Here is a 16,705-nt window from a genome sequence, read left to right as displayed (position 1 = left end):
CCCCACTGGACCTGCCGTGCTCTGAGGGCCCTGCCCTGGGCCCCCTGCTCCCCTGCCCTTTGCTCAGTCACAGCAGAGATGGCCACACCCACTCCTTCAGTGAGGGCAGAGTTCCAACCACCCTCAGCCCCGCCCCCTCTCCACAGGTTACCATGGACTACAGAGGCTGCATCCTGAGGCCAGGGCGTTCCGACAATGCCAAGGGCAGACATGATGACCTTAAATGATTTCCTCTTGTGTCAGGTTTGGTAAACTTTAGGAGCTAGGAAATGGTCCACTTTACAGAAATGTTCAAATTTACTGGCATTTCTTATATTCTCTGCTATAACATTGTCCTGATTCTTTCTGTATATTCTATACTTATGTTTTTGTTTTCCTTAATCAAAGTGTGTCTTTTCAATCTTTTCAAAGAAGATTCTTTGGACTTACTAAATCACCTGAATTTTATACGTTTTCTGTTGTATTAAGTTCTGCTCATATCTTTATTTATCTTTTTTCTATGTTCTCAGGGTTTATTGTTTTGATCTTCTGATGTCAATTAAAACACTTGGTTATTCATTTTAATAAATATTTTACTTATAAAGATTTGAACTTTTGAAGATTCCAGCTTACTTGTAAGTTTCTAAGGGTCAGGTCATATCCATTGTTGCTGGCCTAAGGTTTAGTTCACCATATAGCAATGTATATATTGACCTATTTTCCCCTCGACTTTCTGTGATTCCCTACATCTCACCTTTCTTTGCAGACAAGCCATTTGAAATACCCTTAACTTATTTCACAGCCAATAAGTCATTGAAATAATGTGTATTTTTAGGGAAATCTTCTTATATAATTAGGCAGAAAATCTCACCTGCCATAGTTTTCAAAACAGCATAATTTCACTCTTCTCAATGCTTAATCTGTTGTATTACACAACCTTTGAGTATTTAGCTTTATCAATGACATGTACTTTAAAAATGTTTTAGAGATCCTACCAGTCTTTGAAAACATCCTTGTTCCTTGTTTCAGTTCCAGTTTTATGTATATATTCTGCCTTGCACCTGATTATTCCAACAATTGATGGATGGCCTTGGGAATCTAATTCTGGTATTGATAGTCTTTACTGATTGTCTCCCCTCGTAGCTGATTTCTTCATTATTGTGTAAATTTAGATCATGAGCTCATGTTTAGCTAAACAGATGACCTTGTAAGACAGTTAGGTGTGAACGCTCGTAAGCTTCCGCAGAAAGACGGCAAAGATTTATTGGTGTCCCTCCAATGAGTTGCCCACGAGGACACCGTTTTCTACAAGTGTTGGTCCAATACTCCCTCTAGAGGAAGGGGACTCCGACAGGGCTGATTGGCGGCCCCCGATCTGGGGCAGGGGCAGTGGGCAGCCTGTGGCCCGGGCTGGAGCCTCTTTGCATGTGTCCCTGGGACACATCTGCCTGCGAACTTCGGTCACCTGGCAGGAAACTACGATGCCCAGAACTATGGTTAGCTGTGCAGCGAGGTGTACTGTGAGGACAGGTTCCACACATACTTCAATAAGAGGTCGGCCTGAGTGGAAAGGTGAGAGTTTGGGCAGCTGTGCAGACAAAGAAGGCACACTTTGGCCTGGGCCTAAATGCTTGTGACACCCCACTGGACCTGCCGTGCTCTGAGGGCCCTGCCCTGGGACCCCTGCTCCCCTGCCCTTTGTTCAGTCACAGCAGAGATGGCCACACCCACTCCTTCAGTGAGGGCAGAGTTCCAACCACCCTCAGCCCCGCCCCCTCTCCACAGGTTACCATGGACTACAGAGGCTGCATCCTGAGGCCAGGGCGTTCCGACAATGCCAAGGGCAGACATGATGACCTTAAATGATTTCCTCTTGTGTCAGGTTTGGTAAACTTTAGGAGCTAGGAAATGGTCCACTTTACAGAAATGTTCAAATTTACTGGCATTTCTTATATTCTCTGCTATAACATTGTCCTGATTCTTTCTGTATATTCTATACTTATGTTTTTGTTTTCCTTAATCAAAGTGTGTCTTTTCAATCTTTTCAAAGAAGATTCTTTGGACTTACTAAATCACCTGAATTTTATACGTTTTCTGTTGTATTAAGTTCTGCTCATATCTTTATTTATCTTTTTTCTATGTTCTCAGGGTTTATTGTTTTGATCTTCTGATGTCAATTAAAACACTTGGTTATTCATTTTAATAAATATTTTACTTATAAAGATTTGAACTTTTGAAGATTCCAGCTTACTTGTAAGTTTCTAAGGGTCAGGTCCTCTCCATTGTTGCTGGCCTAAGGTTTAGTTCACCATATAGCAATGTATATATTGACCTATTTTCCCCTCGACTTTCTGTGATTCCCTACATCTCACCTTTCTTTGCAGACAAGCCATTTGAAATACCCTTAACTTATTTCACAGCCAATAAGTCATTGAAATAATGTGTATTTTTAGAGAAATCTTCTTCTATAATTAGGCAGAAAATCTCACCTGCCATAGTTTTCAAAACAGCATAATTTCACTCTTCTCAATGCTTAATCTGTTGTATTACACAACCTTTGAGTATTTAGCTTTATCAATGACATGTCCTTTAAAAATGTTTTAGAGATCCTACCAGTCTTTGAAAACATCCTTGTTCCTTGTTTCAGTTCCAGTTTTATGTATATATTCTGCCTTGCAGCTGATTATCCCAACAATTGATGGATGGCCTTGGGAATCTAATTCTGGTATTGATAGTCTTTACTGATTGTCTCCCCTCGTAGCTGATTTTTTCATTATTGTGTAAATGTAGATCATGAGCTCATGTTTAGCTAAACAGCTGACCTTGTAAGACGCTTAGGTGTGAATGCTCGTAAGCTTCCGCAGAAAGACGGCAAAGATTTATTTGTGTCCCTCCAATGAGTTGCCCACGAGGACACCGTTTTCTACAAGTGTTGGTCCAATACTCCCTCTAGAGGAAGGGGATTCCGACAGGGCTGATTGGCGGCCCCCGATCTGGGGCAGGGGCAGTGGGCAGCCTGTGGCCCGGTCTGGAGCCTCTTTGCATGTGTCCCTGGGACACATCTGCCTGCGAACTTCGGTCACCTGGCAGGAAGCTACGATGCCCAGACCTATGGTTAGCTGTGCAGCGAGGTGTACTGTGAGGACAGGTTCCACACACACTTCAAGTAAGAGGTCGGCCTGAGTGGAAAGGTGAGAGTTTGGGCAGCTGTGCAGACAAAGAAGGCACACTTTGGCCTGGGCCTAAATGCTTGTGACACCCCACTGGACCTGCCGTGCTCTGAGGGCCCTGCCCTGGGCCCCCTGCTCCCCTGCCCTTTGCTCAGTCACAGCAGAGATGGCCACACCCACTCCTTCAGTGAGGGCAGAGTTCCAACCACCCTCAGCCCCGCCCCCTCTCCACAGGTTACCATGGACTACAGAGGCTGCATCCTGAGGCCAGGGCGTTCCGACAATGCCAAGGGCAGACATGATGACCTTAAATGATTTCCTCTTGTGTCAGGTTTGGTAAACTTTAGGAGCTAGGAAATGGTCCACTTTACAGAAATGTTCAAATTTACTGGCATTTCTTATATTCTCTGCTATAACATTGTCCTGATTCTTTCTGTATATTCTATACTTATGTTTTTGTTTTCCTTAATCAAAGTGTGTCTTTTCAATCTTTTCAAAGAAGATTCTTTGGACTTACTAAATCACCTGAATTTTATACGTTTTCTGTTGTATTAAGTTCTGCTCATATCTTTATTTATCTTTTTTCTATGTTCTCAGGGTTTATTGTTTTGATCTTCTGATGTCAATTAAAACACTTGGTTATTCATTTTAATAAATATTTTACTTATAAAGATTTGAACTTTTGAAGATTCCAGCTTACTTGTAAGTTTCTAAGGGTCAGGTCATATCCATTGTTGCTGGCCTAAGGTTTAGTTCACCATATAGCAATGTATATATTGACCTATTTTCCCCTCGACTTTCTGTGATTCCCTACATCTCACCTTTCTTTGCAGACAAGCCATTTGAAATACCCTTAACTTATTTCACAGCCAATAAGTCATTGAAATAATGTGTATTTTTAGGGAAATCTTCTTATATAATTAGGCAGAAAATCTCACCTGCCATAGTTTTCAAAACAGCATAATTTCACTCTTCTCAATGCTTAATCTGTTGTATTACACAACCTTTGAGTATTTAGCTTTATCAATGACATGTACTTTAAAAATGTTTTAGAGATCCTACCAGTCTTTGAAAACATCCTTGTTCCTTGTTTCAGTTCCAGTTTTATGTATATATTCTGCCTTGCACCTGATTATTCCAACAATTGATGGATGGCCTTGGGAATCTAATTCTGGTATTGATAGTCTTTACTGATTGTCTCCCCTCGTAGCTGATTTTTTCATTATTGTGTAAATTTAGATCATGAGCTCATGTTTTGCTAAACAGCTGACCTTGTAAGACGCTTAGGTGTGAACGCTCGTAAGCTTCCGCAGAAAGACGGCAAAGATTTATTTGTGTCCCTCCAATGAGTTGCCCACGAGGACACCGTTTTCTACAAGTGTTGGTCCAATACTCCCTCTAGAGGCAGGGGACTCCGACAGGGCTGATTGGCGGCCCCCGATCTGGGGCAGGGGCAGTGGGCAGCCTGTGGCCCGGGCTGGAGCCTCTTTGCATGTGTCCCTGGGACACATCTGCCTGCGAACTTCGTTCACCTGGCAGGAAACTACGATGCCCAGACCTATGGTTAGCTGTGCAGCGAGGTGTACTGTGAGGACAGGTTCCACACACACTTCAAGTAAGAGGTCGGCCTGAGTGGAAAGGTGAGAGTTTGGGCAGCTGTGCAGACAAAGAAGGCACACTTTGGCCTGGGCCTAAATGCTTGTGACACCCCACTGGACCTGCCGTGCTCTGAGGGCCCTGCCCTGGGCCCCCTGCTCCCCTGCCCTTTGTTCATTCACAGCAGAGATGGCCACACCCACTCCTTCAGTGAGGGCAGAGTTCCAACCACCCTCAGCCCCGCCACCTCTCCGCAGGTTACCATGGACTACAGAGGCTGCATCCTGAGGCCAGGGCGTTCCGACAATGCCAAGGGCAGACATGATGACCTTAAATGATTTCCTCTTGTGTCAGGTTTGGTAAACTTTAGGAGCAAGGAAATGGTCCACTTTACAGAAATGTTCAAATTTACTGGCATTTCTTATATTCTCTGCTATAACATTGTCCTGATTCTTTCTGTATATTCTATACTTATGTTTTTGTTTTCCTTAATCAAAGTGTGTCTTTTCAATCTTTTCAAAGAAGATTCTTTGGACTTACTAAATCACCTGAATTTTATACGTTTTCTGTTGTATTAAGTTCTGCTCATATCTTTATTTATCTTTTTTCTATGTTCTCAGGGTTTATTGTTTTGATCTTCTGATGTCAATTAAAACACTTGGTTATTCATTTTAATAAATATTTTACTTATAAAGATTTGAACTTTTGAAGATTCCAGCTTACTTGTAAGTTTCTAAGGGTCAGGTCATATCCATTGTTGCTGGCCTAAGGTTTAGTTCACCATATAGCAATGTATATATTGACCTATTTTCCCCTCCACTTTCTGTGATTCCCTACATCTCACCTTTCTTTGCAGACAAGCCATTTGAAATACCCTTAACTTATTTCACAGCCAATAAGTCATTGAAATAATGTGTATTTTTAGAGAAATCTTCTTATATAATTAGGCAGAAAATCTCACCTGCCATAGTTTTCAAAACAGCATAATTTCACTCTTCTCAATGCTTAATCTGTTGTATTACACAACCTTTGAGTATTTAGCTTTATCAATGACATGTACTTTAAAAATGTTTTAGAGATCCTACCAGTCTTTGAAAACATCCTTGTTCCTTGTTTCAGTTCCAGTTTTATGTATATATTCTGCCTTGCACCTGATTATTCCAACAATTGATGGATGGCCTTGGGAATCTAATTCTGGTATTGTTAGTCTTTACTGATTGTCTCCCCTCGTAGCTGATTTTTTCATTATTGTGTAAATTTAGATCATGAGCTCATGTTTAGCTAAACAGCTGACCTTGTAAGACGCTTAGGTGTGAACGCTCGTAAGCTTCAGGAGAAAGTCGGCAAAATTTATTTGTGTCCCTCCAATGAGTTGCCCACGAGGACACCGTTTTCTACAAGTGTTGGTCCAATACGCCCTCTAAAGGAAGGGGATTCCAACAGGGCTGATTGGCGGCCCCCGATCTGGGGCAGGGGCAGTGGGCAGCCTGTGGCCCGGTCTGGAGCCTCTTTGCATGTGTCCCTGGGACACATCTGCCTGCGAACTTCGGTCACCTGGCAGGAAGCTACGATGCCCAGACCTATGGTTAGCTGTGCAGCGAGGTGTACTGTGAGGACAGGTTCCACACACACTTCAAGTAAGAGGTCGGCCTGAGTGGAAAGGTGAGAGTTTGGGCAGCTGTGCAGACAAAGAAGGCACACTTTGGCCTGGGCCTAAATGCTTGTGACACCCCACTGGACCTGCCGTGCTCTGAGGGCCCTGCATGGGCCCCCTGCTCCCCTGCCCTTTGTTCAGTCACAGCAGAGATGGCCACACCCACTCCTTCAGTGAGGGCAGAGTTCCAACCACCCTCAGCCCCGCCCCCTCTCCGCAGGTTACCATGGACTACAGAGGCTGCATCCTGAGGCCAGGGCGTTCCGACAATGCCAAGGGCAGACATGATGACCTTAAATGATTTCCTCTTGTGTCAGGTTTGGTAAACTTTAGGAGCTAGGAAATGGTCCACTTTACAGAAATGTTCAAATTTACTGGCATTTCTTATATTCTCTGCTATAACATTGTCCTGATTCTTTCTGTATATTCTATACTTATGTTTTTGTTTTCCTTAATCAAAGTGTGTCTTTTCAATCTTTTCAAAGAAGATTCTTTGGACTTACTAAATCACCTGAATTTTATACGTTTTCTGTTGTATTAAGTTCTGCTCATATCTTTATTTATCTTTTTTCTATGTTCTCAGGGTTTATTGTTTTGATCTTCTGATGTCAATTAAAACACTTGGTTATTCATTTTAATAAATATTTTACTTATAAAGATTTGAACTTTTGAAGATTCCAGCTTACTTGTAAGTTTCTAAGGGTCAGGTCATATCCATTGTTGCTGGCCTAAGGTTTAGTTCACCATATAGCAATGTATATATTGACCTATTTTCCCCTCGACTTTCTGTGATTCCCTACATCTCACCTTTCTTTGCAGACAAGCCATTTGAAATACCCTTAACTTATTTCACAGCCAATAAGTCATTGAAATAATGTGTATTTTTAGGGAAATCTTCTTATATAATTAGGCAGAAAATCTCACCTGCCATAGTTTTCAAAACAGCATAATTTCACTCTTCTCAATGCTTAATCTGTTGTATTACACAACCTTTGAGTATTTAGCTTTATCAATGACATGTACTTTAAAAATGTTTTAGAGATCCTACCAGTCTTTGAAAACATCCTTGTTCCTTGTTTCAGTTCCAGTTTTATGTATATATTCTGCCTTGCACCTGATTATTCCAACAATTGATGGATGGCCTTGGGAATCTAATTCTGGTATTGATAGTCTTTACTGATTGTCTCCCCTCGTAGCTGATTTTTTCATTATTGTGTAAATTTAGATCATGAGCTCATGTTTTGCTAAACAGCTGACCTTGTAAGACGCTTAGGTGTGAACGCTCGTAAGCTTCCGCAGAAAGACGGCAAAGATTTATTTGTGTCCCTCCAATGAGTTGCCCACGAGGACACCGTTTTCTACAAGTGTTGGTCCAATACTCCCTCTAGAGGCAGGGGACTCCGACAGGGCTGATTGGCGGCCCCCGATCTGGGGCAGGGGCAGTGGGCAGCCTGTGGCCCGGGCTGGAGCCTCTTTGCATGTGTCCCTGGGACACATCTGCCTGCGAACTTCGTTCACCTGGCAGGAAACTACGATGCCCAGACCTATGGTTAGCTGTGCAGCGAGGTGTACTGTGAGGACAGGTTCCACACACACTTCAAGTAAGAGGTCGGCCTGAGTGGAAAGGTGAGAGTTTGGGCAGCTGTGCAGACAAAGAAGGCACACTTTGGCCTGGGCCTAAATGCTTGTGACACCCCACTGGACCTGCCGTGCTCTGAGGGCCCTGCCCTGGGCCCCCTGCTCCCCTGCCCTTTGTTCATTCACAGCAGAGATGGCCACACCCACTCCTTCAGTGAGGGCAGAGTTCCAACCACCCTCAGCCCCGCCACCTCTCCGCAGGTTACCATGGACTACAGAGGCTGCATCCTGAGGCCAGGGCGTTCCGACAATGCCAAGGGCAGACATGATGACCTTAAATGATTTCCTCTTGTGTCAGGTTTGGTAAACTTTAGGAGCAAGGAAATGGTCCACTTTACAGAAATGTTCAAATTTACTGGCATTTCTTATATTCTCTGCTATAACATTGTCCTGATTCTTTCTGTATATTCTATACTTATGTTTTTGTTTTCCTTAATCAAAGTGTGTCTTTTCAATCTTTTCAAAGAAGATTCTTTGGACTTACTAAATCACCTGAATTTTATACGTTTTCTGTTGTATTAAGTTCTGCTCATATCTTTATTTATCTTTTTTCTATGTTCTCAGGGTTTATTGTTTTGATCTTCTGATGTCAATTAAAACACTTGGTTATTCATTTTAATAAATATTTTACTTATAAAGATTTGAACTTTTGAAGATTCCAGCTTACTTGTAAGTTTCTAAGGGTCAGGTCATATCCATTGTTGCTGGCCTAAGGTTTAGTTCACCATATAGCAATGTATATATTGACCTATTTTCCCCTCCACTTTCTGTGATTCCCTACATCTCACCTTTCTTTGCAGACAAGCCATTTGAAATACCCTTAACTTATTTCACAGCCAATAAGTCATTGAAATAATGTGTATTTTTAGAGAAATCTTCTTATATAATTAGGCAGAAAATCTCACCTGCCATAGTTTTCAAAACAGCATAATTTCACTCTTCTCAATGCTTAATCTGTTGTATTACACAACCTTTGAGTATTTAGCTTTATCAATGACATGTACTTTAAAAATGTTTTAGAGATCCTACCAGTCTTTGAAAACATCCTTGTTCCTTGTTTCAGTTCCAGTTTTATGTATATATTCTGCCTTGCACCTGATTATTCCAACAATTGATGGATGGCCTTGGGAATCTAATTCTGGTATTGTTAGTCTTTACTGATTGTCTCCCCTCGTAGCTGATTTTTTCATTATTGTGTAAATTTAGATCATGAGCTCATGTTTAGCTAAACAGCTGACCTTGTAAGACGCTTAGGTGTGAACGCTCGTAAGCTTCAGGAGAAAGTCGGCAAAATTTATTTGTGTCCCTCCAATGAGTTGCCCACGAGGACACCGTTTTCTACAAGTGTTGGTCCAATACGCCCTCTAAAGGAAGGGGATTCCAACAGGGCTGATTGGCGGCCCCCGATCTGGGGCAGGGGCAGTGGGCAGCCTGTGGCCCGGTCTGGAGCCTCTTTGCATGTGTCCCTGGGACACATCTGCCTGCGAACTTCGGTCACCTGGCAGGAAGCTACGATGCCCAGACCTATGGTTAGCTGTGCAGCGAGGTGTACTGTGAGGACAGGTTCCACACACACTTCAAGTAAGAGGTCGGCCTGAGTGGAAAGGTGAGAGTTTGGGCAGCTGTGCAGACAAAGAAGGCACACTTTGGCCTGGGCCTAAATGCTTGTGACACCCCACTGGACCTGCCGTGCTCTGAGGGCCCTGCATGGGCCCCCTGCTCCCCTGCCCTTTGTTCAGTCACAGCAGAGATGGCCACACCCACTCCTTCAGTGAGGGCAGAGTTCCAACCACCCTCAGCCCCGCCCCCTCTCCGCAGGTTACCATGGACTACAGAGGCTGCATCCTGAGGCCAGGGCGTTCCGACAATGCCAAGGGCAGACATGATGACCTTAAATGATTTCCTCTTGTGTCAGGTTTGGTAAACTTTAGGAGCTAGGAAATGGTCCACTTTACAGAAATGTTCAAATTTACTGGCATTTCTTATATTCTCTGCTATAACATTGTCCTGATTCTTTCTGTATATTCTATACTTATGTTTTTGTTTTCCTTAATCAAAGTGTGTCTTTTCAATCTTTTCAAAGAAGATTCTTTGGACTTACTAAATCACCTGAATTTTATACGTTTTCTGTTGTATTAAGTTCTGCTCATATCTTTATTTATCTTTTTTCTATGTTCTCAGGGTTTATTGTTTTGATCTTCTGATGTCAATTAAAACACTTGGTTATTCATTTTAATAAATATTTTACTTATAAAGATTTGAACTTTTGAAGATTCCAGCTTACTTGTAAGTTTCTAAGGGTCAGGTCCTCTCCATTGTTGCTGGCCTAAGGTTTAGTTCACCATATAGCAATGTATATATTGACCTATTTTCCCCTCCACTTTCTGTGATTCCCTACATCTCACCTTTCTTTGCAGACAAGCCATTTGAAATACCCTTAACTTATTTCACAGCCAATAAGTCATTGAAATAATGTGTATTTTTAGAGAAATCTTCTTATATAATTAGGCAGAAAATCTCACCTGCCATAGTTTTCAAAACAGCATAATTTCACTCTTCTCAATGCTTAATCTGTTGTATTACACAACCTTTGAGTATTTAGCTTTATCAATGACATGTCCTTTAAAAATGTTTTAGAGATCCTACCAGTCTTTGAAAACATCCTTGTTCCTTGTTTCAGTTCCAGTTTTATGTATATATTCTGCCTTGCACCTGATTATTCCAACAATTGATGGATGGCCTTGGGAATCTAATTCTGGTATTGATAGTCTTTACTGATTGTCTCCCCTCGTAGCTGATTTTTTCATTATTGTGTAAATTTAGATCATGAGCTCATGTTTAGCTAAACAGCTGACCTTGTAAGACGCTTAGGTGTGAACGCTCGTAAGCTTCAGGAGAAAGTCGGCAAAATTTATTTGTGTCCCTCCAATGAGTTGCCCACGAGGACACCGTTTTCTACAAGTGTTGGTCCAATACGCCCTCTAAAGGAAGGGGATTCCGACAGGGCTGATTGGCGGCCCCCGATCTGGGGCAGGGGCAGTGGGCAGCCTGTGGCTCGGTCTGGAGCCTCTTTGCATGTGTCCCTGGGACACATCTGCCTGCGAACTTCGGTCACCTGGCAGGAAGCTACGATGCCCAGACCTATGGTTAGCTGTGCAGCGAGGTGTACTGTGAGGACAGGTTCCACACACACTTCAAGTAAGGGGTCGGCCTGAGTGGAAAGGTGAGAGTTTGGGCAGCTGTGCAGACAAAGAAGGCACACTTTGGCCTGGGCCTAAATGCTTGTGACACCCCACTGGACCTGCCGTGCTCTGAGGGCCCTGCATGGGCCCCCTGCTCCCCTGCCCTTTGTTCAGTCACAGCAGAGATGGCCACACCCACTCCTTCAGTGAGGGCAGAGTTCCAACCACCCTCAGCCCCGCCCCCTCTCCGCAGGTTACCATGGACTACAGAGGCTGCATCCTGAGGCCAGGGCGTTCCGACAATGCCAAGGGCAGACATGATGACCTTAAATGATTTCCTCTTGTGTCAGGTTTGGTAAACTTTAGGAGCTAGGAAATGGTCCACTTTACAGAAATGTTCAAATTTACTGGCATTTCTTATATTCTCTGCTATAACATTGTCCTGATTCTTTCTGTATATTCTATACTTATGTTTTTGTTTTCCTTAATCAAAGTGTGTCTTTTCAATCTTTTCAAAGAAGATTCTTTGGACTTACTAAATCACCTGAATTTTATACGTTTTCTGTTGTATTAAGTTCTGCTCATATCTTTATTTATCTTTTTTCTATGTTCTCAGGGTTTATTGTTTTGATCTTCTGATGTCAATTAAAACACTTGGTTATTCATTTTAATAAATATTTTACTTATAAAGATTTGAACTTTTGAAGATTCCAGCGTTCTTGTAAGTTTCTAAGGGTCAGGTCCTCTCCATTGTTGCTGGCCTAAGGTTTAGTTCACCATATAGCAATGTATATATTGACCTATTTTCCCCTCGACTTTCTGTGATTCCCTACATCTCACCTTTCTTTGCAGACAAGCCATTTGAAATACCCTTAACTTATTTCACAGCCAATAAGTCATTGAAATAATGTGTATTTTTAGAGAAATCTTCTTATATAATTAGGCAGAAAATCTCACCTGCCATAGTTTTCAAAACAGCATAATTTCACTCTTCTCAATGCTTAATCTGTTGTATTACACAACCTTTGAGTATTTAGCTTTATCAATGACATGTACTTTAAAAATGTTTTAGAGATCCTACCAGTCTTTGAAAACATCCTTGTTCCTTGTTTCAGTTCCAGTTTTATGTATATATTCTGCCTTGCACCTGATTATTCCAACAATTGATGGATGGCCTTGGGAATCTAATTCTGTTATTGATAGTCTTTACTGATTGTCTCCCCTCGTAGCTGATTTCTTCATTATTGTGTAAATTTAGATCATGAGCTCATGTTTAGCTAAACAGCTGACCTTGTAAGACGCTTAGGTGTGAACGCTCGCAAGCTTCAGGAGAAAGTCGGCAAAATTTATTTGTGTCCCTCCAATGAGTTGCCCACGAGGACACCGTTTTCTACAAGTGTTGGTCCAATACGCCCTCTAAAGGAAGGGGATTCCGACAGGGCTGATTGGCGGCCCCCGATCTGGGGCAGGGGCAGTGGGCAGCCTGTGGCCCGGTCTGGAGCCTCTTTGCATGTGTCCCTGGGACACATCTGCCTGCGAACTTCGGTCACCTGGCAGGAAGCTACGATGCCCAGACCTATGGTTAGCTGTGCAGCGAGGTGTATTGTGAGGACAGGTTCCACACACACTTCAAGTAAGAGGTCGGCCTGAGTGGAAAGGTGAGAGTTTGGGCAGCTGTGCAGACAAAGAAGGCACACTTTGGCCTGGGCCTAAATGCTTGTGACACCCCACTGGACCTGCCGTGCTCTGAGGGCCCTGCCCTGGGCCCCCTGCTCCCCTGCCCTTTGTTCAGTCACAGCAGAGATGGCCACACCCACTCCTTCAGTGAGGGCAGAGTTCCAACCACTCTCAGCCCCGCCACCTCTCCGCAGGTTACCATGGACTACAGAGGCTGCATCCTGAGGCCAGGGCGTTCCGACAATGCCAAGGGCACACATGATGACCTTAAATGATTTCCTCTTGTGTCAGGTTTGGTAAACTTTAGGAGCAAGGAAATGGTCCACTTTACAGAAATGTTCAAATTTACTGGCATTTCTTATATTCTCTGCTATAACATTGTCCTGATTCTTTCTGTATATTCTATACTTATGTTTTTGTTTTCCTTAATCAAAGTGTGTCTTTTCAATCTTTTCAAAGAAGATTCTTTGGACTTACTAAATCACCTGAATTTTATACGTTTTCTGTTGTATTAAGTTCTGCTCATATCTTTATTTATCTTTTTTCTATGTTCTCAGGGTTTATTGTTTTGATCTTCTGATGTCAATTAAAACACTTGGTTATTCATTTTAATAAATATTTTACTTATAAAGATTTGAACTTTTGAAGATTCCAGCTTACTTGTAAGTTTCTAAGGGTCAGGTCCTCTCCATTGTTGCTGGCCTAAGGTTTAGTTCACCATATAGCAATGTATATATTGACCTATTTTCCCCTCGACTTTCTGTGATTCCCTACATCTCACCTTTCTTTGCAGACAAGCCATTTGAAATACCCTTAACTTATTTCACAGCCAATAAGTCATTGAAATAATGTGTATTTTTAGAGAAATCTTCTTATATAATTAGGCAGAAAATCTCACCTGCCATAGTTTTCAAAACAGCATAATTTCACTCTTCTCAATGCTTAATCTGTTGTATTACACAACCTTTGAGTATTTAGCTTTATCAATGACATGTCCTTTAAAAATGTTTTAGAGATCCTACCAGTCTTTGAAAACATCCTTGTTCCTTGTTTCAGTTCCAGTTTTATGTATATATTCTGCCTTGCACCTGATTATTCCAACAATTGATGGATGGCCTTGGGAATCTAATTCTGGTATTGATAGTCTTTACTGATTGTCTCCCCTCGTAGCTGATTTTTTCATTATTGTGTAAATTTAGATCATGAGCTCATGTTTAGCTAAACAGCTGACCTTGTAAGACGCTTAGGTGTGAACGCTCGTAAGCTTCCGCAGAAAGACGGCAAATATTTATTTGTGTCCCTCCAATGAGTTGCCCACGAGGACACCGTTTTCTACAAATGTTGGTCCAATACTCCCTCTAGAGGATGGGGACTCCGACAGGGCTGATTGGCGGCCCCCGATCTGGGGCAGGGGCAGTGGGCAGCCTGTGGCCCGGGCTGGAGCCTCTTTGCATGTGTCCCTGGGACACATCTGCCTGCGAACTTTGGTCACCTGGCAGGAAACTACGATGCCCAGAACTATGGTTAGCGGTGCAGCGAGGTGAACTGTGAGGACAGGTTCCACACATACTTCAAGTAAGAGGTCGGCCTGAGTGGAAAGGTGAGAGTTTGGGCAGCTGTGCAGACAAAGAAGGCGCCCTTTGGCCTGGGCCTAAATGCTTGTGACACCCCACTGGACCTGCCGTGCTCTGAGGGCCCTGCCCTGGGACCCCTGCTCCCCTGCCCTTTGTTCAGTCACAGCAGAGATGGCCACACCCACTCCTTCAGTGAGGGCAGAGTTCCAACCACCCTCAACCCCGCCCCCTCTCCTCAGGTTACCATGGACTACAGAGGCTGCATCCTGATGCCAGGGCGTTCCGACAATGCCAAGGGCAGACATGATGACCTTAAATGATTTCCTCTTGTGTCAGGTTTGGTAAACTTTAGGAGCTAGGAAATGGTCCACTTTACAGAAATGTTCAAATTTACTTGCATTTCTTATATTCTCTGCTATAACATTGTCCTGATTCTTTCTGTATATTCTATACTTATGTTTTTGTTTTCCTTAATCAAAGTGTGTCTTTTCAATCTTTTCAAAGAAGATTCTTTGGACTTACTAAATCACCTGAATTTTATACGTTTTCTGTTGTATTAAGTTCTGCTCATATCTTTATTTATCTTTTTTCTATGTTCTCAGGGTTTATTGTTTTGATCTTCTGATGTCAATTCAAACACTTGGTTATTCATTTTAATAAATATTTTACTTATAAAGATTTGAACTTTTGAAGATTCCAGCTTACTTGTAAGTTTCTAAGGGTCAGGTCCTCTCCATTGTTGCTGGCCTAAGGTTTAGTTCACCATATAGCAATGTATATATTGACCTATTTTCCCCTCGACTTTCTGTGATTCCCTACATCTCACCTTTCTTTGCGGACAAGCCATTTGAAATACCCTTAACTTATTTCACAGCCAATAAGTCATTGAAATAATGTGTATTTTTAGAGAAATCTTCTTATATAATTAGGCAGAAAATCTCACCTGCCATAGATTTCAAAACAGCATAATTTCACTCTTCTCAATTCTTAATCTGTTGTATTATACAACCTTTGAGTATTTAGCTTTATCAATGACATGTACTTTAAAAATGTTTTAGAGATCCTACCAGTCTTTGAAAACATCCTTGTTCCTTGTTTCAGTTCCAGTTTTATGTATATATTCTGCCTTGCACCTGATTATTCCAACAATTGATGGATGGCCTTGGGAATCTAATTCTGGTATTGATAGTCTTTACTGATTGTCTCCCCTCGTAGCTGATTTGTTCATTATTGTGTAAATTTAGATCATGAGCTCATGTTTAGCTAAACAGCTGACCTTGTAAGACGCTTAGGTGTGAACGCTCGTAAGCTTCAGAAGAAAGTCGGCAAAGATTTATTTCTGTCCCTCCAATGAGTTGCCCACGAGGACACCGTTTTCTACAAGTGTTGGTCCAATACTCCCTCTAGAGGCAAGGGACTCCGACAGGGCTGATTGGCGGCCCCCGATCTGGGGCAGGGGCAGTGGGCAGCCTGTTGCCCGGGCAGGAGCCTCTCTGCATGTGTCCCTGGGACCCATCTGCCTGCGATCTTCGGTCACCTGACAGGAAGCTACGATGCCCAGACCTATGGTTAGCTGTGCAGCGAGGTGCACTGCGCGGACAGGTTCCACACCACTTCAAGTAAGAGGTCGGCCTGAGTGGAAAGGTGAGAGTTTGGGCAGCTGTGCAGACAAAGAAGGCGCCCTTTGGCCTGGGCCTAAATGCTTGTGACTCCCCACTGGACCTGCCGGGCTCTGTAGGCCCTGCCCTGGGCCCCCTGCTCCCCTGCCCTTTGTTCAGTCACAGCAGAGATGGCCACACCCACTCCTTCAGTGAGGGCAGAGTTCCAACCACCCTCAGCCCCGCCCCCTCTCCGCAGGTTACCATGGACTACAGAGGCTGCATCCTGAGGCCAGGGCGTTCCGAGAATGCCAAGGGCAGACATGATGACCTTAAATGATTTCCTCTTGTGTCAGGTTTGGTAAAATTTAGGAGCTAGGGAATGGTCCACTTTACAGAAATGTTCAAATTTACTGGCATTTCCTATATTCTCTGCTATAACATTGTCCTGATTCTTTCTGTATATTCTTTACTTATGTTTTTGTTTTTCTTAATCAAAGTGTGTCTTTTCAATCTTTTCAAAGAAGATTCTTTGGACTTACTAAATCACCTGAATTTTATACGTTTTCTGTTGTATTAAGTTCTGCTCATATCTTTATTTATCTTTTTTCTATGTTCTCAGGGTTTATTGTTTTGA

The sequence above is a fragment of the Mesoplodon mirus genome (genome assembly GCF_964341445.2).
Source record: "Mesoplodon mirus genome assembly, chromosome: 1".
Taxonomy (NCBI): Eukaryota; Metazoa; Chordata; class Mammalia; order Artiodactyla; family Ziphiidae; genus Mesoplodon; species Mesoplodon mirus.
Note: the sequence above shows the minus strand (reverse complement) of the source record.